At 36.3% G+C, this 26246-nt stretch overlaps 1 long non-coding RNA gene across 4 annotated transcripts in view; it reads right to left on the reverse strand.

The window, feature by feature from the left end:
- LOC123386035 overlaps positions 1 to 26246 on the reverse strand; it is a 141081-nt gene that overhangs the window by 47446 nt on the left and 67389 nt on the right. For all 4 annotated transcript variants that reach the window (XR_006599489.1, XR_006599490.1, XR_006599488.1 and 1 more), the window contains one exon: positions 11941 to 12126. This is a non-coding gene — a long non-coding RNA (uncharacterized LOC123386035). The remainder of the gene's footprint in view (positions 1 to 11940; positions 12127 to 26246) is intronic.

Raw genomic sequence — 26246 nt, forward strand, 5'->3', positions numbered from 1 at the left:
CATTTAATTCACACTGACATCTCTGCCTTTTCCTCAATCTCCCTCAAAACATGGCTTTAATGATATTATATCCATCTCAAAACTCTTCAATGGCACCCCACTTTCTCTAAAATTCTTTGTCTCAGGATATTAATGCTCCAAGTGGCTTTTTTTTTTATTCAGAAAGGCAAATTTGCAGCCTGCAGATGCACCTCTCCTTATCATCTTCAAACTATATTATATTCATATGACCACCCTGGCCTCTGAAGGCATCTGAGTATAGAATCCCGGCTAGCTTAACATTCCCAAACTTATTTACTAATGAAGTCCTTCTCTCCCAAATCCTGACTCTATCCCAGTGTGCACACTTGTCTTCCAGCTAGGTTGTTAGCTCCCTATCATCTTCATATATGCTATCTTCAGAATAGAATCTCAGTAAATATGTATTAAGAAGAAGGAAGGAAGGAAGGAGAGGAGAGGAGGGAGGGGAAGAGGGAGGGAGGCAGGAAAAGAAATTTATTTGATTAAGTCAATGGTTGTTTTCCATACGTTCCTGTTTAATATGTTGTCTGAAGTCAGCCTGACTATTGCAGATCTGTGGATACTGGTGATATAAAGTTTATAAAAGTTTCTATCTACCCCATATATTTCTCTTGTCATTGGAGTCACTAATGGGATAAATAATAAAAATGTAAGAGTTATATCTTTAGAAAATGACCTTGATTTGAGTAGGACAATTAAAGGCCCTGATTTGGATAGGAAAGCCTTTTCCTCTAGTCCTTTTCCATGAATACTAGTTGTAAAATGATAAGCAGAGAGTCTAAAGGCATGCCATAGAAAACATGTGAGCGCAGTGGCTGAAAAGCTATGCGTAAGTGCAGAGGACACTATGAGATACAGTATTACAGAGTGAGTAAGGACCCCTTGAAAAACTACCAGAAGTAGTGCTATAGTTGCTTAAGACCAGTTACTTTGAGCGCTAATTTTGCCATTAAAATTTTCATTGTTGTGCTTAGGAACACAAAATGTCAGCAATTTCTTCAGATGTTCTAGAAAGTATGGTTTGGGGACACACTAAAATGTCAATCCTACTTCTCACTGCTTGAACAGTTAATGGTAGGATGGGGTCCTTAAAATATGGTTAGGTGTATTTGTTTTCCCTGCAGCCTCACAGCTAAATTACCTAGGTGAGCAAGAGGCAAGTTTGGGGAATATAAAAACAATACATTGGAATAATGGTACAGTAAGAAAGACGTGGCTATAAACTGAGATCTGCTGGTCTTGAAAAGGTTATAATAATCAGAAAAAGAAAACTGATGATAATGATGATGGTAACGATGGTGGTGGTGGTGATTATTAAACATGATGATGATTTGGTAGGGTGAAAGGAGCACATAACCAAAAGTGAGATTGCTTGGGTACTAGCTCAGCTCTGCTATGTACCTGTTCCATGATTTGGAATAAATCACTTAATTACTCTAAGATATTGCTTTCTCATCTCCATGATGGGAAAATTAATACTTCCCTGTGTGTCTCTTAAGGTTATTACATGGGTAAAGTGAGAAATAGATGGAATCACTCTGTAATCTGCAATGTGCTTAAATAATTAATGTGCAGATTTGCTTGACTGCATTTGCCAACCAAGTTATCATGGTGAATTGGTAGCCAGGTTGCTAGCTTTCAGATGGGATCATGTGAGACAAAAACAAAAAAAAACAAAAAACAAAAACCCACATGCAGAGTCTATTGAACTTTTGGAGCTTTGTGTGAAAAAATGCAACCAAATATGTGAAGTTTTAATAAGTCTAAGATTTGCAGTCCTAACTAACTTTTTAAAATTGAAGTATAGTTGATATACAATGGTATATTAGTTTCAGGTGTACAACATAGTGATTCAACATTTATATACATTACAAAATGGTCATCACAGTAAGTGTGGTTGCATATGTTATGATACAAAATTACTACAAAATTACTGACTATATTCACTATACTGTGCTTTACATCACCATGACTTTATTTTATAACTGGAAGTCTGTACCTCTTAATCCCCTTTATATATTTTGCCCATAGGGGTGTGTGTGTGTGTGTGTGTGTGTGTGTGTGTGTGTGTGTGTATAATACATGTGTGTGTGTATATATACACAGATCTGTGGATATTGGTGATGTAAAGTTTATAAAAGTTTCTATCTACCCCATATATTTCTCTTGTCATTGGAGTCACTAGTGGGATAAATAATAAAAATGTAAGAGTTATATCTTTAGAAAATGACCTTGATTTGAGTAGGACAATTAAAGGCCCTGATTTGGATAGGAAAGCCTTTTCCTCTAGTCCTTTTCCATGAGTACTAGTTGTAAAATGATAAGCAGAGAGTCTAAAGGTATGCCATAGAAAACATGTGAGCGCATATATATATACCCCACATCTTCTTTCTCCATTTATCTATTGATGGACATTTGAGCTGCTTCCATAATTTGACTATTGTAAATAATGCTGCAATAAACATAGGGGTGCATGTACCTTTTCAAATTAGTGTTTTCATATCCTATGGGTAGATACCCAGTAGTGTGATTACTGGATCATAGGGTAGTTCTATTTTTAATTTTCTGAGGAGGAGCCTCCATATTGTTTTCCACAGTGGCTGTACCAGTTTTCATTCCCACCAACAGTGCACGATGGGTCCTTTTCTTTCCACATCTTCACCAACACTTGTTGTTTCTTGTGTTTTTGATATTAGCCATTCTGACAGGTATGAGGTGATATCTAATTGTGGTTTTGATTTGCATTTCCCTGATGATGAGTGATGTTTAGCATCTTTTCATATGTCTCTTGGCCATCTGTATGTGTGTCTTTGAGAACATGTCTCATTAGGTCCTCTGCCCAATTTTTAATTGAATTGTTTGGTTTTTTGCTATTGAGTCGTAGGAGTTCTTTATATATTTTGTATATTAACCCCTTATCAGATATATCATTTGCAAATATCTTCTCCAATTTAGTAGGTTACCTTTTTGTTTTGGTGATGGCTTCCTTTGCTATGCAAAATTTTTTAGTTTGATGTCATCCCAATTGCTTATTTTTGCTTTTATTTCCCTTGCCTGTGTAGACCCCCCCCCAAAATATTTTAAAGACCTGTGAATGTAAATCTTCTTATACAAAATTTTTAAATAACACATTTTTTATGACATTTATATTTTCAAAGTGTTTTCCAAAATAGCTGACCCATAATACAAAAGAAGTATTCTGCTGTATACTTTAGTATGAAAGGGTAAATGCTATAGGATAGAAGGGAGTACTGCCCTGGAACTTAGAAAAATCTAAATTCTAATCTGTTGTCATCACAGAGCTCTGAGCAAACACTGCAGTTTTCCCATATGCCAAGTGAGGATATAGAACTAGACAACATCCAATGTGCTTCCCATAGAATTTGATAATTTCTATGAAGTTACCTATGCTTTCCCCAGGCTACCAGATGCAGTGACACTGAATGGCATTCTGTTTTCAGCCAGCTCTGCTGTTGACTCTGGTAGCATTGGTTCTCCTAATATCAATGGGATGTGATACACAAAGAAGAAATGGAGAAATGCTCTTTGAAAACATTTCTATTTCAAAGAGGAAAATTTCTGTTTATACTTTGCATGCAATTTGCAAGATGTAAATGTCAAAGCAAGAGCTTGATAGTTACCACACAAGTAGTTGGGTTAAGCTGAGAACTAGACATGAACCTGGCCATCACTACTAAATGGGCCACCATACACAGGTTGGATCTGAACCCTACAGATCACAAATGGCTGAAGACAATCTATAAAACAGGGATAGTATTAGAAGTCAGCACCTATCACTGAAGACCAACTAAATGCCCATAATAATCTAGACTATCTTAGTGCAGTTTCCTGACCTAAGTGAGTTCTCATTTCTAAAGGTTGCAAGGATAGCATGTTAGAATTTACTATACATAATTCAAATGCTTTAGGGTTATTAAATAACTTTAGTTCATTATGACACAATCATTACCTTGACACTGAAATACCCCTTTATAAGATCCCATAATGTTTGCCTGCCACCAATATTTTGTAGAATTTTGCAGCTTCATTCTATGCTGCAGCCTTCCCCTTCAATAATCTTTCCTATTCCTTTTAGGCAATTTTGGAAATAAAGAAAAATTATAAAGTTAAAAGAACTCTTGATTTGTTTCCTTACTTTCTACACCAGACCTTTCAGAGAAGGAAATCTCCTAATCTTTCCCCAAAACTTCCTCCAAGGTCTAACCAGTTTTGCATCAGGAAATACTTCATTTGTACTCTGATTGTGTCTTGCCTAGAAAGAAGAATTTTACTTCTTAGTTTTCAATAATCTATTATCAACACAGACCCAAGGGTACTACTGAATAAGGGGTTTGGCAGTTCTTGGTTTCCATGTCTCCATTTATCTCCCAGCACTATTTTCACCATATATTCCATGAGAGTCCCTTTTATGAATCTAAGTTTTTGGACATATTCTCTCCAATGAGAATGTCCACCCATCCATCCACTTACCCATTCCTCTGACATTTAATTCAAATATCCCCTTCTCCTGGAGGTTTTCTTTGACCAATATCACCCTTCACACACACACATACACACTGTTAGATACTCTTTATCTCAGCTCCCATAACAACCTTGACTTAATTCCTGCTTATCACCACAGAACACTGTAATTGTTGGCTTATTTCCTCCTCCAAGTATAGATAATAACACTCTTGAGGGCATGGATGATCTTATTCATGTCTGCAGCTCTGTCACCTAGCATGCTACCTGGACTACAGAAAGTAGTCAAGACATATTTAGTAAATGAATAAATGCATCCATCTCAAGCACTGGTTCCTCCCACTACTTCTCTAAAGCGATCCTTTCTTTTTTCTATTTTAAAATTATGAAAATTTAACAGCCTCTTGATGACAATTTGGAAGCCTCACTAAGACCTCTCAGACGGCATTTCTCTTGTGTTTGAGAATGTGTCTGCTTTGCATGACAGTCCAGATGTCAGCCTTTCCACATTTCCCCAGAAGTACCTTGAGTCGAATATGTCCCTCCCGTGTAGTTCCAAACCTTCTATCTGGGCAGGCAGCTCTGTTGTTAGCTAACTGTCGGCGTTACACTGCGGTATTCATAGAGGATTGTCAGCACGGTGCGGTATTATTATGCGAGATCATTTGCTCATGTAAAGACACATTAAACCTAGCAGTTGCTTTGTCTCTTGTCAAGGGAATTGTGTACTGTTACATTAGAGATGAGAGTTTGCAACGTCAACCTGCTACTGCTGTTTTGCTACCCACTTCAGAAGAATCAACAATTCATGCTCGTTTCCTTGTTTTCCTTCTGTGGTAACAACTTAGCCACTAACCAAACAGGAATCCTATCAGTGCCAGGAAAATAATATTCCATGGGGCAAGAGTCCTTTCATGCAAGTTTCTTTACTGAGGGCTTCAGTCCTGTGCTTTATCCTCAGTTCAGTGACTGGAGCACTGCCACTCCCTACCTTCACACCACCTACCACATGCCCTTCCAAATTGGCATTGAGAATTTCCCATTGCCTCATTTTGCCAGGATTTCACCGCGATTCTTATCAAATGCCCTCTCCAATACATGCTTCTTACTTGAATTACCACCTGTCTGTTATAACTTTCAGAAACCTGCTCTGCTGGCCAGGCTAAATCATTACCTAACACATGCCCAGGATTCCCCTCCAGAACTGCACATACCCAATGGGCAGTCTATTTTCAAAGTGCTGTTCCCCCTAGTCTATCCCATTCTGTAGATGTTAACTGTGCCATACCCTAAAACATGACACATGACAGGATTTGATATACAGAATATTTCTACTTAAAAAAAGAAGATAGGGTTACGGAAAGCAAAGCAAAATCCAACTTCCTGCTTCTGTTTCTCCAAGAGTTTCTTCATCTCTTCACTCCTTATTTGTTTCCCAAATACTCACCAGAAAATAAAATATCCAAACCAGGCAAAAACAACAGGAAGAAAAAGCTTAAAAAACCAGAGGCTCTTAGAGAAAGTTGGAGTCTTTGCAAGTAGGAAAAGGTGTTAATGTTAGCTTAATCATTGGCCAGCCCTACTCTTTTTTAAGGCTCACTTCGGTAGCCTCTATTATTACTAAGAAACAGCACATTTTCAACACTACATTTTGCCTCAGCAGGTCCCTTTCAACAATATATTATGGCTCTGTTATAGACTGGCCAAATTGCATTAATCACTTTCTTCAAGATGTAGGTTGTAGCGGATAATACATTTTTAAGTTTGCTTTCCTGCAAGAACTTTTTGACAAAGGGATAGCCTCTAAAACGTCATCCCTTTCCATTCTGAGCCCAACAACACAGCACACTGCATTTACCTTTCACTGTCTCAGGCTCTAAGTCTCACACCTCCTTATCTCTTCCTGTCTTGCTCTTAGTGGCAGATTCCTTAAGGATTCAGCCAGTATAATCCGATTATCTGACTAACCATCTTTCTGTCTGTCTGCATTTTTAATGTCTCAAGTAAATAGCATGATAGAGTAATTATTTTATTCTTTTTTGGTTAAACTCATGAGAAGCTAGAATTTTACAGAAAATAAACTCTTGATTCCACAAGGACATGTCTGAAAGCAGGTGGCTTTCAAAGAGAAAAAAAAATAAGAAATATAAACTTGTTGTTCTTGATTAAGTCAAATAGATGTTACCTTTGTCACTCCTCCAGAGCATGTCTCAATTAGAAAAATCTTTTTTTTAAATTTTTTTTTCAACGTTTATTTATTTTTGGGACAGAGAGAGACAGAGCATGAATGGGGGAGGGGCAGAGAGAGAGGGAGACACAGAATCAGAAACAGGCTCCAGGCTCTGAGCCATCAGCCCAGAGCCTGACGCGGGGCTCGAACTCATGGACCGCGAGATCGTGACCTGGCTAAAGTCGGACGCTCAACCGACTGCGCCACCCAGGCGCCCCTCAATTAGAAAAATCTTAAGCAATATGTGTTCATTTCTAGAAATTAAAGTGTAACTAATTATATTTATCTTGAGCCAATCCTACAGTGCATATTCATAATTTCAAATATGTGTACTCTATTAATCCTGAGGTTTCAACGAAGTTTATATTTTCTGAAGAATTTTTAACATTTTTATTGAACAAAATCATTTTGAACATCTGTTATTTTAATGTCATTCTTCTCAGTTTTTCCCTTTAGGCCGTCTGCTATCTTTTCAAAATACGTTATTTTTTAAAAAGTCAATAGTTTCTCTTCCCATAACTACCATAATTTTTATGAGAAAAAGTCACCTTTAAGTGGCCTATTCCCATCCTTGTCTTGTCAGTTAACTTGCCCAAGTCCTGTGACCTTGACTGATTACTAAATTGAATAATCGGAGTTTGCTGGTAGGATGGTACCTGATTATATCCAGCCCATAAAGGAATTCCAAAGGCATTAGGGATAGACAGAAACAAAACAGCGGTTTGGATATATATATAATGACAGAGAAAATTAATAGTGTATTAAAATGAAAAATAAAAGTTCACTGAGAATTTTATGCAATTTCTTTAAAACAGATTATAGGCATATGAGCCATAATTCAACACATGAAGAAAAAAATGGTAAATATATACATTTTATTAGTAATAGAGTGAAATTAATAAAGAAATGCAAATTGAAACAACACAAAGATATAATTATTTTGCCTATCATATTGGGTGGAAGAAGATACTACATAATGTTGGCAAGAGTGTGGAGAAAATATTGCTTTTATTTGCTGCAATTGGAAGGGCTAATTGGCAAAACTTCCTAGAGGTCAATCTGAAAATACATGTTTAAGTTCAAATATTGCCTATCCTTTAACTCAGCAATTTAATCTTTATAAATGTACCACACACGTATACTAAGACATATATACAAAACTGTATGTACGTACAAACATATTTGCTAAGTGTGGAGCTTAGCTCTGGAATCAGACATGCTTGGGCTGAAATCACAGCTCCATTACTTTCTAGGTATGTGAGCTTGGACGAGTTATCTAGCATGTCTAGATTTCACTGCCTTCATCTGTCAGATTATTTCAAGAATTAAATGAAATGATGTCTACAAAGTGTGTTCCAAAGTGCCTGATACCTCATAAGTACTTAAGAGGTGTTTATTACTCTTTGTAGTGATGATAATATTATAAAAATATTATGCAGCATCATTTACAAAGCAAAAATCTGAAAACAATTCATCTATCAACAGCGATACTAGTTAAATAAATCCATAGTATCAACTGCAATACTAGTTAAATAAACTTAGGTTCATTCAATGGAATACAACATAGTTATTTAAAAAAAAAAAAAAAAGATCTACTTACAAAGAAGTAGAGCCAGGATACACTTTGAAAAAAATCAAGTTTCAGTATTAATAGTATTATTCTATCTGTGTAAAAAGACATAATAATATATTTTTACTAGTATGTGTCTAGGGAGAGAGAGAAAGAGAGAGAATATGAACCAACATATTAATAGTGATTTTCCCTGGGAAGTGGGAAAATGGGGCACTTTAATTTTTTTCTCTATCATAAACTTTTGAAATATTTTGTTTTTAGAGTAAGCGTGTATTACTTTTATAATAAAAATATTAGCTTTGAAAGAGTAAAAATGAATTCAAATGTAATATAATTCTTCATATTCAAATCAGATAAAAGAAAATAAGTTGTATATTCTTGCCAGCTCTCAGTAAAGAGAGCTGTCTCAAGAGGAAATGCTCAGGTATAAAAGGAGCTGTATTTTCTTCCCTCTGCCTTAGTTTAGGCCTGCTTGCTTGTTTTGGTGTGTTGAATACATACAGCATGTAAATAAAAACCCAGGGAAGAGAGAGATATATATAATACATAGGAATATTTTTAAATAATTCAATATGAGTAGAGAGATCTAATTTTTAAAGCTAGCTACTTGTTATCTACTTTTCAATTATATATATGAAGGATTATCCAGATCATTTATATCCTCAGATTCCCAGAAGCTCATTTATAGTAAGTATTCAAAAAATATTCAAAATTAAGTATTCAAAATTAAGTATTCAAAATTAAGTATTCAAAATTAAGTATTCAAAAAATACTTGTTGAATGAATGAATGGGGGCAGAGTCTTGATTCTTAAACACACTTCTTTTAACTTCAGAGTCACTGGATTTACGTGTTCTCTGTTGTCAAAACCAGACAGCAAAGACATGTGGTGGGCAGGTTAAAAAGAAATGAATTCAGAGGGTCTCCTGAAAAATCATGAGAGACAGCGTACAGTCAAAAGAACTTGAGAGCTAGAAGACAAAGATGAAATCGTCTAATGTAACTCTGATTTCTATGAGGATACTGAGTCCCAGAGAAGGTGAGTCACCCCAGGTGGTCTGATAACTGGTTAGTGGCAGTCAGAACTTAACTTAGTTCTTCCACTATCAATTCAATTTCCCTTCCTATCTAGGTTGTTATTCCCAAAAATACTGTTATTACTTAGAGAAATTGGCATAGATTCTTCCTTTTTTATAAAGGAGGTGACACCTTATGAAGGTAATGAGAGGGAAAGGTTTACTCCAGTAAAACTATAAAGTTCTATAAGTTTATCTCATCCTAACATAAATTGTTTCCCAGTGAATATTTACAATGTAAATAGTAGACAAGTGGAGCATCTCAACTCTACTATTACTATGTCCTTTTAAAGGTCTTTCTGCCTTCCTACCTTTATTTTGATACATGATCAAAAATAGGGTTAAACTAAGGTTCTCTGACATCTTTGTGTTAACTAAAATGTAAAATGTAAAATAAAATGTTAAATAAAAAGTAAGGCAGAATACTTTCTCAAAATACAAACTAAATGAGAATACCATTATGAATGTGGAAGTATGGACCCCTTCTTTGAATGAGTTATTCCATTATCTTCTGCTCATTCAAACAAATTCCTTCTTGGTTATTTTTTAATAGCCCTCCTTCTGCATTAGCTATAGCAGCATTTATCATAGGGGAAACAAAATGTCAAAACTAAAGAAAGGTAAATGGCTAGAAATGAAAGATCCAAGGAGAGGCGATACATAGGCAATGCCAATCAAGGAGAAAGTGAAGTCTGAGCAGTGGTAGGAATTTCACTTAGCTGAGTTTACTTAATATGGTGGCAAATGTGAGCCTGGAATAATACATGAGATTTTTAGGGAATCCTATTAAAGAGCTGATATTTTATGAGATCTGATATTTTCCCTTAGATTCTAGGCCATCCAAATTTAAGCCGGCAGAAGGGTGATTGATTCAACAATATATCTTTTACTTACTCCAGCCCCAGTTAAGTTTTTCCCCCTATTACCATGTTACACAAGGGCAACCCCACACTGGCAGTTGGTTGTTAATTACATTTGATGTGCAGTAACACAAGCGAGCTAATTAACTTGCATCAAAAAAGCTTTATTTACTGTGACAAATTAAACAAACTCATAAAGTGTTCAGCCACAATGGCTCTCAATTATCATGCAGTCCAAGTAATGTGGTGCAAACATATTCCCAGGCCTCTCTCAGGTATCACTTCAGTCTCGCAGCCCTTCTGCACATGTACAATTATAAATGGATCTTTTTAATGAATAGAACTGAAGTCAACTGCTCTTTGTTTTGCTTTGTTGTGTGTGTGTGTGTATGTGTGTGTGTGTGTGTGTGTGTGTGTGTTGCGTGTGTATATGTTCTCTAAGGTACAGCTGGATACGTTGATCATATTCAATTTCTTAATCCTTCCTTACTTCACAGTTCAACAGAGTTTTCCTGGCCTTTAATCAGAGAACTGCCATAAAGCAAAAAGGGGAAAATGCTATTGTTCCAAAGCTCATGCTCTGCATTAGACATGACTGTCTAAAACTGGTCATCTTCAGCCTCTTCTTGTAGACAGTGTTGACTCTTTAATAGAAACATCACTAACCCCTAATGACTCCACATACAGCAGGTATAAAACAGTGTCTTTCTCTTTTGCTAGAATAGAAGGATAAGATTTGTATCCTCAGCCAACAGAGTGCAGCAGCAGAACAACTGCTTCTCTTTCAAGCAAGTTTTCTTGCTTTGGAAAAAAACCAATTATAATTTCTACCATTCTTTGCAAAACAGGGTCTAAAATTCACTACCTGTGCTACATATTTAGGAAAATACATTCCCCTTCTATTCAGCTAATTTGTAAGGTAATGGTTTGAGGTTGGTAGCACAGTAAAATGGAAGAAACACTGAACTTGAAACCAGATGAAGAAGGATAATAGCAACTAGTGCACGAAGCTAATAAGCAGCAGAATCAGGATTGTCTAACTCAAAAGCTTGCTCTCAGCTACTGTCAACAAAGAGGTTTTGCCAAGTTACTGAACTTACATTTCCTTATCTGCCAAGTATAGATAACTTGAGAATGTTTATAAAGGGGACTTATAATAAATGAAACAGTAAATTGTTGATGTCATTATGAATATTTGTTGATTGGCCTCACCAAGAAAGCTCATAATGAAAATCTCATAACTGTCATTTTTCACTAGTAGGATTCTATACCTACAGGCCATTAAATGACCAGGGAGAAGAAATTTCTTGGAGGACAAAAAAGTTTCCTCATCTACATGACAACTTAGAATACCAGTATGTCTTGAAGAGATTGTTATTCCAAGCACTTTGAGTGAAGAGTCAAGAAGCACTAAGAAATAGGAATGAGGTCTAGGGAAACTTCCTATTCTATAATAACCCCACCAGTATTTCTGAAAGTGAGCCATCCTTGGGTCCCTCAGAGAACCCTCCAAGAGAAATGGAGGCAAAAGATGGCCTTAGATTTGATTCCCTTTTAAAACTGAATCAGAGTGGCCTTGGCAAATTTAGCCCAGCGATTATATTTTGTCATTTCCCATTAAATTTCAATCCATAAGGCAGTCATGCTTCCCAGAGATAGATGAGAAGGCACCCTCAAGACAGGATGTACTAGTCCTCACCTTTTGTTTCTTGACATTTATGAATAAGCTGCAGTTTGTAGCTGAGGTCCAGAGTCACTCTGTTCCTGAAGGACTTTCATCCTCCTTCTACCTAATCAGTGTTTTTGTCTTCTGGACAGACATCAAGTTCAGACAAAAAAGGCTCACCAATAATGCATTGTATTTGCCAATAGGTCACAGCAGGGTCTGGTAAAGAAATCACAGTAGGAAACACAGCTGAGTGTGGGCATAACAAAATGTCCTTTATTTACAGGAGCATAACCTGTAATATGCAATTTCAACATTGAGGTACACCATAGTGAGTCTAAAAGACTGCTGATTCTCTAATGAAAACTTTGAGTGATTCCAAAGGTCTAGGGTCTGTGCACTGGGTGATTATTATATACTAACAAGGCAATGTGATTATTCCACCTCAGAATATTCACAAAAATCAATGGCACACTTCTACGTCTGCCAACATTCCTGTCCAGGGCACTACAGTTCACAACTGTCACATAAGTCTCTTAATTGAAAGGATGACAGAAGATGGAACAATTTTATTTTTCACTTACTGACTTCTTCATAAACTACATCTCAGTTAAATGGCTCTCATAGACCTATATTTCACAAGCACAATCCATTTGCTTCCTCCTCCCTCAGGACAATTATGAGATAAAATGAAAACAAAGACTCGAAACAGAAATAAAGCCTGAAATAAGTCATTTGTGCAAATGTAGAGATACACTAGTAATACTGAAAATCTTACAGCCTAGTCTACAAGGAACAATCTTATAGTTTTATATCCCATCAGGAAAGATAGGCACATAAGAGGCTGACCAATTTATTACAAACAGGTCTTTTTATGCGAGACTGATTGCAGAGATGTTACTATAACGGAGAATTCTGAAGAGGACATTAAAATACAGCTACAATGCCAAATGGAATAGTTGAATTTTTAGAGCTTTATTCAGACTGAACTTCTGCGTATGGAAGTGTCCATGGGTGGCCATTAAATCAAACTGAGCATCTTACAAGCCTATTCATATTGACCAGAATATGGTGGCTCATTTAACCAATTCTGCAAGTGCATATTGCAGGGAGGTAGAGGGGATATAAAGACCCTTCTAACACTGTACAGATCTCTCCTTGATTACAATGCTCCCTGTGGGACCACAAGAGTTACTCACCACTCACCAGCCCCCATTTTTTATGTTAAGAAATTCTGAACCAAGAAAGTGACAGTGCATTCCATTCTGCTTGGATCATTTCAGTGAGATACAAAGTCAGTCAAATCAATACCAGTTTGTAATTTCCCCCTTGTATTTTAGGAGAGAAAACTGCAAGGAGATGCATAAATCTGATTCGGCCCTGCTTCTAGGCACACACTTCCTATGACTCTATTATGACGATGTGCCTTGAGCTACAGTAGACACCCCAACTTCTTAGGGTCAGGGGATTGAAAAGAACTATATGACTTAATGGGGGGGGGTTGACCATAAGAGTCGATAAGGCTTTCCACTATTAAAGCAGGAGATGTCAATGTTCCTTTCCTTCCAAAATTCCAAAATAGGTGATTCTCCTAGTCTAAAATATCCATGAGGATCAGAATAAGGCTCACAGCTCTCTCATTTTCTCATCCTAATGGACTATGCTGTATCAGTCTACAATTACAATTGTAATTGTATTTGGTGAAATCTACGGAGTAGGCAAGGAAATGAAATAGTTTGTTTATTTTAAGGATATTCTAGAACTTAGAAGTTTAATAGAGTATTGGAATAGAGCCTCCATCAAAGGACTGCAGTGAGAGAAAACAAACTCATTCCATGCCTGCTGTCATTCGTAAACTCACTTGGGAGATATCTCTGAATATTTTCATGAGAGCCAAATTTTCATACGTAGAGGACGGATTTTCTAAAACTATTTTAATTCATTATCATTTTTAATTAATTAGGTAATGAATCAATTGTCCTGGAGAATACTGTTTTTATTTGGAAAAAAAGAGATGGGACTATAATATTCTAGTGCTAATTTTCTTTGAGGTTTTAGAAATGATTCTGAAAGCAGTATGAAAACTTGCTTGAGAAAAAACATTATTCACCCATACAAAATGTCTACCTCTTTAAAAAACACTCATTTAAGGTCTTACATACTTATTAAAAATTGGCTAGTGACCAGACTACAGAGTAGTTTACAACATGCAAGAGATATTGACTGTGCACCTACTACATGGTAGCCAGACATTGTGTTACACTGGGGGATCCAGAGGTGATCAATATATATCAAGAGGATCATAATATAGCAAGAAATAAGCCACAGAACAAACAATATTATAATGTGGTTGATCTGGGAGAATTGTACAAAGTGTAGGGAGTGCTTAACAATAACAGCTAACATTTACATAGTGTTTTCTTTGTGTCAGGTTCATACTGAATAAATTAACTCAATACTTATAGCAACCATATAAGGTCAGCAATATGCATATGAAAGAGGCAAGAAAAGTTGTCTGAGGAGTAACATTCAGGCTGAGGCACAGGAACTTGAGTTGGTGGGACATAATTGAGAAATACAAGTAGCATATTATAAATGGTGAGTTAAAATGTTGGGTAGTGAGTAAATGGAATAGGAGCCAAAATGGGGCTGGGTATGTATTTTATCTATCTATCTATCTATCTATCTATCTATCTATCTATCAATCTGTCTCTAATGTAATATATATATAAAGCAGCCGGATCATGAAGGGTCTTGGATGACACGGAAAAGAGGTTAGGATTATCATGTAGATAATGGGGAACTCTTAGAGAATGCTCAACATTTACTCGAGCCAAGTCCCACCTAAACAGTCAACCAACTAATGGGGAAGACTTACAAAGACAAAGGTAAGAGTTAAGTGCTAAAATTGTCCATCAAGTCATCAACAAAATGGAGTAAGTCTGCAAGACTTCTGAACACAAGTGTTTGCTTAGAAGAACACTATCTATATCTGGAGGCTTGGCCCTCATGGGAATCTAAGATAGGCCATTTAATCTCTTAAGGGAGTCAGGCAGTGTGGCCTTTGGCTCAGCCTCAGCCCTCCACTGAAGGTTCTTGGCCCTAACCATGGGAACTGCTTCCAGTCAGAACCAAAGCTTGTTTGTACAGTTAAATGAATAAATGTTTTTAAACTGAGACTCTGACTTCTTACCAGTCTGTGTTGCTAAAATACCAAAGAATAATTATAAGAGGTTTTCTAGTCAATGATTTTTTTTACTGCTATAACATTTAAATTAGACTAAATTCAGCTGTTTGAGTGCCCTCTGACAATATTTTTTCTCTCAACTCCATGACTGTTTTATCACTCCATACTCACTTGACCTAATCGGCACCATTCTGCACTCTAAAATGTTTATCCTGTTAAATGAAATTTTAATCTAACTTTTATAGCATTCAATTTCAGTTTCATCAGTCATCCACAGTGTAATATCTAATGTTTTAAAATAATCTAGACAGTTAAAAAAAGCAGGGGGAGGGGGAAGAATTGCCGTGTTATGAAGCAAATGATTAATTAAAGCAAATTAGATTCTGGCAGCTCTTGCTATCATTATCATGTGTTCCCCAACTCGACTAATAAATCTTTGTTGAGAATGTGTGCTTTCACAAGGTTCAAAAGTCACCTGGGAAAGGACATTATTGACTAATATTTTTGCATTGCTGTTAGTTTTATATTCTATTACCCTATGGAATAACAACTAATATTTTTCAAACATTTAGAGTACATTCAGGAGACTAACTGCTCACTGGTCAGAAGGAGGTTTAAGAGCAGGGGAAATGCAGCGATTTCTCTATCTACTCGAGTAAATTACAATTAACTGATATGGCTAATATGTCGGCAAAAGCTAGAAAATCTAAAATACGCGACACAGAGTGCCTGCCGCACAATACCATCCTCTCTGTGGCACAGTCCCTGGGATTTCAGCAGCTGCAAAACATTCTCTAAAGCACACAGCACAGCGAGAACAGCACAGCTCTCCTCTATTTCAGAGGTTTGCCTTCTTTCCTTTCCTAGTATCTGGCACTTCACATTGAGGAAAGTAACAATGCCGAGGAAAACAGCTCTCTAAATCCTACCAAATGCTGCTGCCATGCAAACTAGACAGTCTGCGTTGTTTCTAAAGGCACAGAAGGGAGATATTGACAGCTATTTCCAGAAAGGGACTACATACTTGCCTTTATTTAGGCTGCACAAAGTGTTTCCACTTAAATCTACCTTTAATAATTTTTTTCTAAAATCAACTGTTGCATTTTTCAAACTCATACTGTTTATTGCCTAATTCTGAATGTTTTGAAGTATATTTCCTACAACTTTCCCATTTGCTTTACCTCAAGCTTAGCCAACTGTGCCCTTTTTGCCAGGCAAATGCCAGTGTAAACTGCAAGCTCGGTTCTTTGCCGTCTCTAGTCATTGCATGTCACATTGTCTTAAAACTTCTCAAGAGACGGTGCAAATTTATTTGAAGTCTATGATATTGTGATGAGTGGGGGGGGGGGTGGCTAGCAGTTTTGAAACAATCATATAAATACCAGGAATAAATTTATCCTGAGGTTTATTAAATATGGGGGAGGAAAGGAGCCTAATCCCCCAAAAGGTGAAATTTTAAGTTGTAATTAATAATCACATGCTGTTAAATATTTGTACCAGTTTTGAAATAGTGCAACCCATAAAACTCTGAGATATGGTCAAATGAAAATAATGTTGCTCCAGACAATCCTATTATGTTTAACCTCTACCCCCTGCCATAGCTTTGTAATAATTTTCATTCCTGAGTGGGTATGTCTACAAAACAAAACACACACACACACACAACACACACACACACACACACACACACACTATACATTTAAATATGCACATATAGGTATCCACATTTTTTGCTCCTTTAAACTGCAGATTATGAAGTGAGCTATGATTACCCCTCCAAGTAATTCCCTCTACCCACTCCCTCTATCATCCTCCCACTCGCCACATTTGAACACGTTTCTCTTTTCCTTGGGGCTCTTTTTCTTCTTTCCGCAGCACAGCTTCCTGGTGCCTCAGCAGACTGGAAAATAGCCTCCAGTACTGTTCAGTATGGCAGCACATCCCCACGGCCTGGGTGTTTTCTCAGACAGTTTTAAAATGATCCAGTATTGCATGAGTTAAAAAAAATTCCCCCTGGAAAAGCTAATTATTGCATGCAGATACTTCTTTGTGTGATCAAGGAGGGGACAATTTAATAGGCTCTGTAATACAACCAAGAACAAAATTGCTTTAAAGGAAGTCTCTTGTTGAGTGACAACTCTGTTGCCTGAGCCAATTAGGTCCCAATAAAGAGTGTTGAATTGGCTCCTGCTTTCTCATTAATTATGTTCTGTCACAGACATGGGGCTTGATTTAGCAATTTTGTATTACATTAAGATACTGAAAGGCCGGGAACAAATGGCTCACTCTGATAATAGGCATTCTCTACACGGTGTGACATTTACTATCCAGCTGTCCGTAAGGCAGCCTAGCACTTCAGTTCAGGGGTTTATTTGTCATTGCTTCAAAGGGACACTCAGCTTTTCACAAAAAAAGAAACAGAGAGGCTAATAGATAGGACAAAATGTACTGCTGATATGCTTTATTAGAGATAGGATGCTAGGGTTTTGCTAACAAGCTCATCCGTTGGGACTCAGCCGAGTTTGCTGCCAATCATCCTACACACAAAGGCACACTAGTTAACAAGGAGAAATGAATTACAGACACTTATTCTGCCGGTGGGATCACAAATACACCAATCTGTGAAAGAGGCACAAACTCCAGAGACAAACTACGTATTTGTCAATAACCTCCTAGAAAGAACCCTAGTAATTCTTTGAAGACCTTTGATTTAGCTTCCTTCTAAAATACATGTATAGGAAATGTTTTCATTACCATGACATTCTTTCTTTGTTATTTGTACAAATTTTCATCACATTAAAAACAGAAAACTGAGGAGGTCTGCAAATGTTTTAGTGGGTATCTATACAATACTTTTCATATCTCGCCACAGGGACCTACTATTTTGTTATTTCATTAAGAATGAGAGAAAATTAAAATTTTAATCTTTAGGTCTGAATTGAAATCTACCAATGTACTAGACACAATCTATAACTATACATATATATGTGTGTGTGTTTATATATATTCATACAGATATATCATGTATACCAATTTAAAGAACAAATTAGAGATCAAATGAATACCAAATCCTTCTGGTTAAATAACTATATGACTTTTTATCATAAAAGGTATATATGTCCCCCTATGTATCTACAAACACATCTATAAAATCTTCATATAATACACATATTTGTACATACAGATATGATTTCACAATGCATAAATATGAACCTAAATCAACTTCTGTATATCAAATATAGTGAAATATTTTATACATTTTATTTATGAAAATGAACCAAATGTCTGACCATGGCATTGATCAACATTTTGCTATTTCTATTATTAAACATTCTCCTGCAAACATATCATAGAGAAGGGCCTATCGTTGATTATAAAAAACAATAACCTTCAACTCAAGTTTATCTACTGACCACATGAGATTAATCAAATCTGAATATGTCATTTGCAGGTTAATTACAAAACAGCTCTCCAAAACTCTCCTACAGACAATACACTGTTCATCTGATTGCAGTCTGCATCAAATTCATTTAATTTATTCTGCCCGCCATTTTGGATTATAGCAACTCAAGCCTCAACTATAGAAGGTATAAAAGGCTAAAAAGAATAAACAAAGATTAATTCTCTGTGCTCAGATAGAATATCAAAGGATGTGAAGATCTGTTGTGTTCAGTTTCAACCTCAGGAAGAATCCATCCCTCCATCTTTGCTGCTTTTACTCTTTCATGAAGCTCTACCAATTGATAAAGGCATCAAGGGAGTAGCATAGTGCCCCCATAAGGAAGCTTCTTTTGTCTTTTCCTAAGCGATTCCCCATATGGGCCCTTAACCTCCTCTATTTACCTCTTAATTCCTCTGAATTTGAGATCCTAAATAATTCTTTATCTTTGTTGACCTACTAATAATTCCAGGGAAAGGAGACCATGAAGCAAAGATGTAGGATAACTATAAGCCCCAGATGTGTGTGTGATACATCCTTTTCTTCCTTTAACCTTCACCAGCAGAAAGGATGGGTAATAATTATTTGTTTAAAGAAGCATATCTTATTTAATGTAATCCCTAAACATTGTTTTCCAATTTCTAAGTATTAAAAAAATAATTTTTGATAAGGCATGCTCCAAATCATGTCCTTCATTTTAAAATAATGCCTTAAAAATCAAAGAGGAGGAAAATATCATGTGAAAATACAGTGCAAATTTTCTTTCCATTTTCCCACTCCCCCAAAAAAATCATATGCAGAAAAGCACTTGCACACTATTTCTCAACACCAATATCTGTGAATTATATATATTTTTTAAATGTGTACTGAACACAGACTTAGTTGAAAGAGCTTAGAGAATCTAAGGGAAGCATGAAATACTTTTTTGCCTGTCTAAAATTTGCCATGTTGCTATTTTAGAAAAGCCTTTGCAATAAATAATATACATAATAGAGGCAAGAATCATTTTATCCTCACTTAGCAGGAGATTTATCTTCACTACTGAGGTACTCCCTAAGGTTGAAATCTTTCAAAAAGCCTGAGCCCTCCTCAGGCTGAAGTAAAGGTATTTATATAGACATTAAGTATTTATGCTGCAATTTATACTTTCAAAGCCCTTTGTAACCATTCATTAGTTCATCGAAATAACTTCCTTCTGAAGTATGTGAATGCTTTGATTCCCAGGCAGAGAGAGTTGGGTTCAGGGAAGTGACTGACACATGGCATGAAGGACTTAGGTCATACATAAAGAATGACTGTATCTCAGAGTGGGTTTCCTATGGGTTTTATGGAAACTTCTTCAAATCAAAGACTAGGGTGGACCTCTACAGAAATACTATAGTTGTGACTTTGTTATGGTTTACCTGCAGGCAAAGGAACTGAGCAAATGACTCCAGCTCTTACAGCCTTAGCTTTTATTTCCTCTTGGGACATTTATGTCCATAGGATGGTTTAGGAACAGGCTAAAAATCAGAGGATAAAACTAATATCTACACCTAGATATCATGTCTTGCTAACACAAAATATATAAAAGGATAGCTGGGGGAACTGTGTCTTTCAAAAGGTTTTCTTGGAAATGTCCTTCCCAGTTATGTCAAGGTAAATGTAGAGAGTAGACCCCTTGTGTAAGCCTATGTTTATCTTGAAAGATCCTACTCTGTCACACCATTAGCTTCCTACTAATATGCTGATTCTACATCTACTTTCTCACTTAACAGTATGGAGTTTGAGTCCAAAGATGGCTTCCACAATTCCTTTCTTCCTCCTATGTTCATGTGATCTCTAGCATCTGGGTTGCCTGCAACTGCTTTGACCACTAGATATAGAATAAGTGATGCTGTGCCAGTTTCAGACCCAGCTTTTAGAAGGACTGGCAACTTCTGCCTCCTCTTAGAATGTTCACTCCGAGGCACTCCCTTGTAGAGCACTCAGTCTCCGTGTAAGAAGCACAAGCTCCGGGGCGCCTGGGTGGCGCAGTCGGTTAAGTGTCCGACTTCAGCCAGGTTACGATCTCGCGGTCCGTGAGTTCGAGCCCCGCGTCAGGCTCTGGGCTGATAGCCTGGAGCCTGTTTCTGATTCTGTGTCTCCCTCTCTCTCTGCCCCTCCCCCGTTCATGCTCTGTCTCTCTCTGTCCCAAAAATAAATAAACGTTGAAAAAAAAAAAAAGAAGTACAAGCTCCTCTGAGAGACAGAGACCACATGGAATGGAAAAGGACTCAGGCACCAGACAAGGGAATGAAAACAAAAAACACTTTGGACGTTTAGCTCTGTCACACCTTTAGATGACTCCATCCCTAGCCACCATCTGATGGCAATCACCCAAGAGATGCCCAAGTTAGAACCAAGCTGAGCTTCATGAATTCCCAGAACTATGATATCATAATAAATTATTATTATAAGCCACTAAGTTTTGGAGTGGCTGGAATTAGATTACCAGAATAACCACTGTCAATGCTGTCTTCCCCATATCCCTGTGTCTTTACAGAAGTATGAGAAAAAAGCAGAAGCTGGGCTGAGCTAGGCTAAGCTAGAAGAATAGGGCTATTAAGAATTGGCAGCATCATATGGAGGACTAGAATCAGTCTTGAGAAAACTTGTAACCTCCCCCAAGTATCAATTTTCTTATCTATAAAATAAAACTAATAATATGACCTCAACGAATTAGGAAGATTTAATGAACTATAATGTGAAGCACCTACACAGTGCTAAGACAGGCAGATCCTCCATAACATGAACTGTTATCATTATTGTTATCCTTATTAGTATTGCCTAAGCATGCTAGACTCTCAAATATCTGATCAAGCCACAAGTCATTACCCTTTCCCACACTTCCCTCAGACTCATTAAGACAGACATCCAGAAGACATGATCCCACTCCTAGACCATAGCTAATTGGACTAGAAGGAGACAAGAGAAGCCAATTCATTTCTCTGTGTAGCTCTAATGACACTGGGTTAGGAAAAGAGCTAAAAGATGTCCAAATTTCACCCTGTGGACTGAAAACAGAGAAAATCACACCAGAGAGAGACTGAATACTAATATGAATATGAATTTCTTAGAACCCGAATGGTTTTCCAAGCTGTGCTTCATGGCTCCCAGACCCAACTGTAATCCTTCTTTGGGGTATTGTAGGATGTACCTATATCCTTATGATATTGTTCCCTTTTCTCTTGATCCAACTTAACTTGGTTTCCATTATGCATCCAAAGAATCCAAGCAAAAGAAGAGCAAATAAAAGAAGACACTTCAAACACGACACTGTGGCCTCCCAATGCCAGAAAGCAATGAGGATCCAGACTGGATCCACTAAAGTACTGCTGAAGCTTTACACATCTTCTTTCCATCACTAAGGCTCTGTTTATCAGAGAGAGAAACATTTGTAGAATGGACCGATGTTGGGGTGCCTGGGTGGCGCAGTCGATTAAGCGACCGTCTTCAGCCAGGTCACGATCTCGTGGTCCGTGAGTTCGAGCCCCGTGTCAGGCTCTGGGCTGATGGCTCAGAGCCTGGAGCTTGTTTCCAATTCTGTGTCTCCCTCTCTCTCTGCCCCTCCCCTGTTCATGCTCTGTCTCTCTCTGTCCCAAAAATAAATAAACGTTGAAAAAAATTTTTTTAAAAAAGAATGGACCGATGTCATTGTCTTTATTTTTTTTAGTAAGAGTTTTATTAAGATATGGTTTACATAACATACAATTTACCAATTTAAATGATACATTTACATATACATAGTATATTCACAGATATATGCAGTCATCACCACAATTAATTTTAGGAAATTTTCATCACCCCTAAAAGAAATGCCATATCTATTACTAGTCACTTTCCTTTCTTCTTCCCACCACAACCCCCCTCAATCTAGGGCAACCACTAATCTAACTTTCTGTATTTTTAGATGTGATCATTCTGGACATTTTATATAAATGGAATTATACAATATGTAGGCTTTAGTAACTGGTTTCCTTCACTTAGCATAATGTTTCAGGGTGTATCCATGTTGTAACATGTATTATTACCTCATTCATTTTTATTGAGCGATAATACTCCATGGTATAGATAGGCCACGTTTTATTTATTCATTCATCAGTTGATGGATATTTTAATTGTTTCCACTTTTGGCTATTAAGAATAATGATGCTATGAATACTCATGTACTAGTTTTTATGTGGATGCACATTTTCACTTCTCTTCAATATATATCTAGGAATAGAAGTGCTGGGTCATACGGTAACTCTATGTTTAAACAGCCAAACTATTTTCCAAAGTGGAGGCACCATTTTATATTCTCTCCAGAAATGTTGAAAGTTCCAATTTCTCCACATCTTCACCAATGCTTGTTTGTTTTTTTAAAATATAACCTTCCTTGTGTGTGTAAAGTGGTATCTCACTGGGTTTTATTTGCATTTCCCTGATGACTAATGATGTTGAGAATATTCTCAAGTGTTTATTGGCCATTTGTTTATCTTCTTTAAAGAAATGTTTATTAGATACTTTGCCTATTTTTTAATTGGGTTGTTTGTCTTTTTGTTGTCGAGTTTTAATAATTCTTTATATATTCTAACTATAAATCCCTTATCAGATAAATGATTTGTAAACATTTTCTCCCAACCACTGAGTTCTCTTTTCACTTTTTTGATGGTGTCCTTTGAAGAAAAAAAGATTTTAATTTTGATGAAGTTCAATTTATCTGTTGCTTTTTTGTTGTCTGCACTTTTGGTGTCTTATTTTAAAAAACCATTGCCAAAACCAAGATCACAAAGACTTCCCCTTCTTTTGTTCTAAAAGCTTTACAGTTTTAGTTCTCACACTCTTAAGCACTTTTTCCATTTTGAGTTAATTTGTTTATAGGGAGGTAAGACTCCAACTTCATTCTTTTGCCCAGAAATGTTCCGCCATTCCGAAAGTCCTTACTGAGAAGACTATTCTTTCCCATGTTGGACTGTTTTGACATTTTGTCAAAAATCAATTGACCATAAGTGTGTGTGTTTGTTTCTGGATTCTAATTATATTCCACTGATTTATAGGTCTATCTTTATTTCAGTATCACACTACCTTGATTATTGTAACTTTATAGTAAGTTTTGAAATTGAGAAGTGTGAAATTTACAGCTTTGATATTATTTTTCATTAGCGTTTGACCATTCTAGGTTCCTTGAATTTCTAAAAGGAATTTTAGGATCAGTTTCTCAATTTCTGTGAAGAATTGACCTGGGATTTTGATAGTAATTATGCTGAAGCTGTAAGTCAACTTAGAGAATATTTCCATTTTAACAATATTAAATCTTCCAATCTATGAACATGGGATATCTTACCATTTATTTAAGTCTTCCTTAATTTCTCTTGACAGTGATTTGTGGTTTACAGAATTTGGTTTCACATTTGTTTTGTTAAATTTATTCCTAAGTGTTTACTCTTTTTTGATGCCATTGTAAATGGAGTTGCTTTCTTAATTTTATTTTCAGATTATTTATTGTAAGTGCATAGAAATACAATTGATTTTTGTATATTGATCTGGTATCCTTCAACCTTACTGAGATTATTTATTAGTTCTAATAGTTTTCTGTGAATCCCTTAGGATTTTCATATCATCTACAAATAGAGACAGTTGACTTTTTCCTTTCCAATTTTGATGTCTTTTATTTCATTTTCTTGCCTAATTTCCCTGGCTAGAAGCTCCAGCACAATGTTGAAAAGAATTACAAGAGCAGACATCTGTGTCTTGTTCCTAACCTTGGGGAAAAGCATTCAGTCTTTCACAATTAAGTATGATATTAGCTGATGGTTTCCAATGTCTTCTTGGCCAAATATTCTGGTCCTGATACACATTTCTGAGATCTTGATACCAAATCTTCATGTTTACAAATATGACTAAACACTGTTCATTTTTTTATTGAATCTTAACAAAAAACTGTTTGCATCCCAATCACAATACTCCTACAGATATATAATAGTAACAGTTTATTGGGTTGTGAAGACAACTATATTGGAGTGAGTCTCATATTACAGTCCTGGCTGTCCCTTTCATTCTTGGGCCTACTCTAAACCTCATTCTTTTGCAAACTGAAAACACCAGCCCTGGTTTCTTCTACCTTTATGTAAGAACCAAGTAAGTAAATATGAGAAGTGCTTTAGAAAATGCAATGCTTTTTGCAAGGAGACTATTGTTTGTTTCTCCTAAAATATACCAAGCTTTTTTAATGTATATCTACCAAATATTGTTGAAGAAATCAACTCCTTTCCTCCCTGGTACGTATAATCAGTGATTCTCATGATTGATGTAGAAAGGTTTTTTTTTTTTTTTTAATTTCCAAACTAGATAAATGAAAACTTTCTTCAAAACTAAGCTACCTTATTTTTAATGAAAAACTAGAACTTGACCTCTATACATCTTTAAAAGATGAAGATTTTTTACCTAGATTTTTTTTAAATTGTGGCACAATTGACATATAGCATTGTATTACTATCAAGTGTACAACATAATGATCTGATATTTATGTATATTGCAAAATGATCACAACAATCAGTATAATTATCATCAGTCACTATACATAGTAACAAAAATATTTTTTTCTTCTGATGTGGACTTTTAAAATCTACTCTCAGGAACATTTAAATACACAATAACATAGTATTAACTATATTCTAATAAAATATTAACTATAGTCACTGTAACTGAATTATTTTATAACTGCAAGTTTGTACCTATTGATTCCTTTCACCCATATTGCCCATCTCCCACCTCTACCTCTGGCAACCACAAATCTGTTCTCTGTATGTATCAGCTTGAATTTTTTTTTTTTTTTTAGATTCTCATATCAGTGAGATCAAATGGCATTTGCCTATCTCTGGCTAACTTATTTCACTTAGCCTAATTCTCTCCAGGTCCACCTATGTTGTCACAAATGAGAAGATTTCATCTTTTTTTTTATTTATGGCTGAGGACTATTCCATTGTGTATATATTGCACACTTTCTGGGGTGCCTGGGTGGCACAGTCAGTTAAGCATTCAACTCTTAATCTCAGCTCAGATCATGATCTCACAGTTCATGAGCTCAAGCCCCACATGGGGCTCTGCATTGATGGCATGGAGCCTGCTCGGGATTCTGTCTCCTCTCTGCCCCTCACCCTTATCAGAGCTCTCTCTCTCTCAAAATATACTGCACACTTTCTTTACCCATAAATCTGTCAGTGGACATTTAACTTGTTTATATGTCTTTACCACTGTACAATGTAGCATTGTATAATGCTACAATAAGCATGGAGGTACGTGTATCTTTTAAAATTCATGTTTTCATTTTCTTCAGATAAATACCCAAAAGTGGAATTACTGAATCATATGGTAATTCTATTTTTAGGTTTTTGAGAAATCTCTATGCCATTTCCCATAAAGGCTATACCAACTTACAATCCCACCAATAGTGCATGAAGGTTCCCTTTTCTCTACTTCCTTGCCATCATTTGTTGTTTCTTGTCATTTTGATACTAGCCATTCTAACAGGGTGAGGCGATGTCTCATTGTTATTTGATTTCATATTGCCCTTATGATTAGTGATGTTAAACATCTTTTCACATACCTGTTGGCCATCTGCATATTTCTCTGGGAAAATGTCTACTCAGATCTTCTGTCCATGATCTTTTAATTTATTTTTTTAATGTTTATTTATTTTTGAAAGAGACA

Source organism: Felis catus, chromosome B3 (assembly GCF_018350175.1).
Source record: "Felis catus isolate Fca126 chromosome B3, F.catus_Fca126_mat1.0, whole genome shotgun sequence".
NCBI lineage: Eukaryota > Metazoa > Chordata > Mammalia > Carnivora > Felidae > Felis > Felis catus.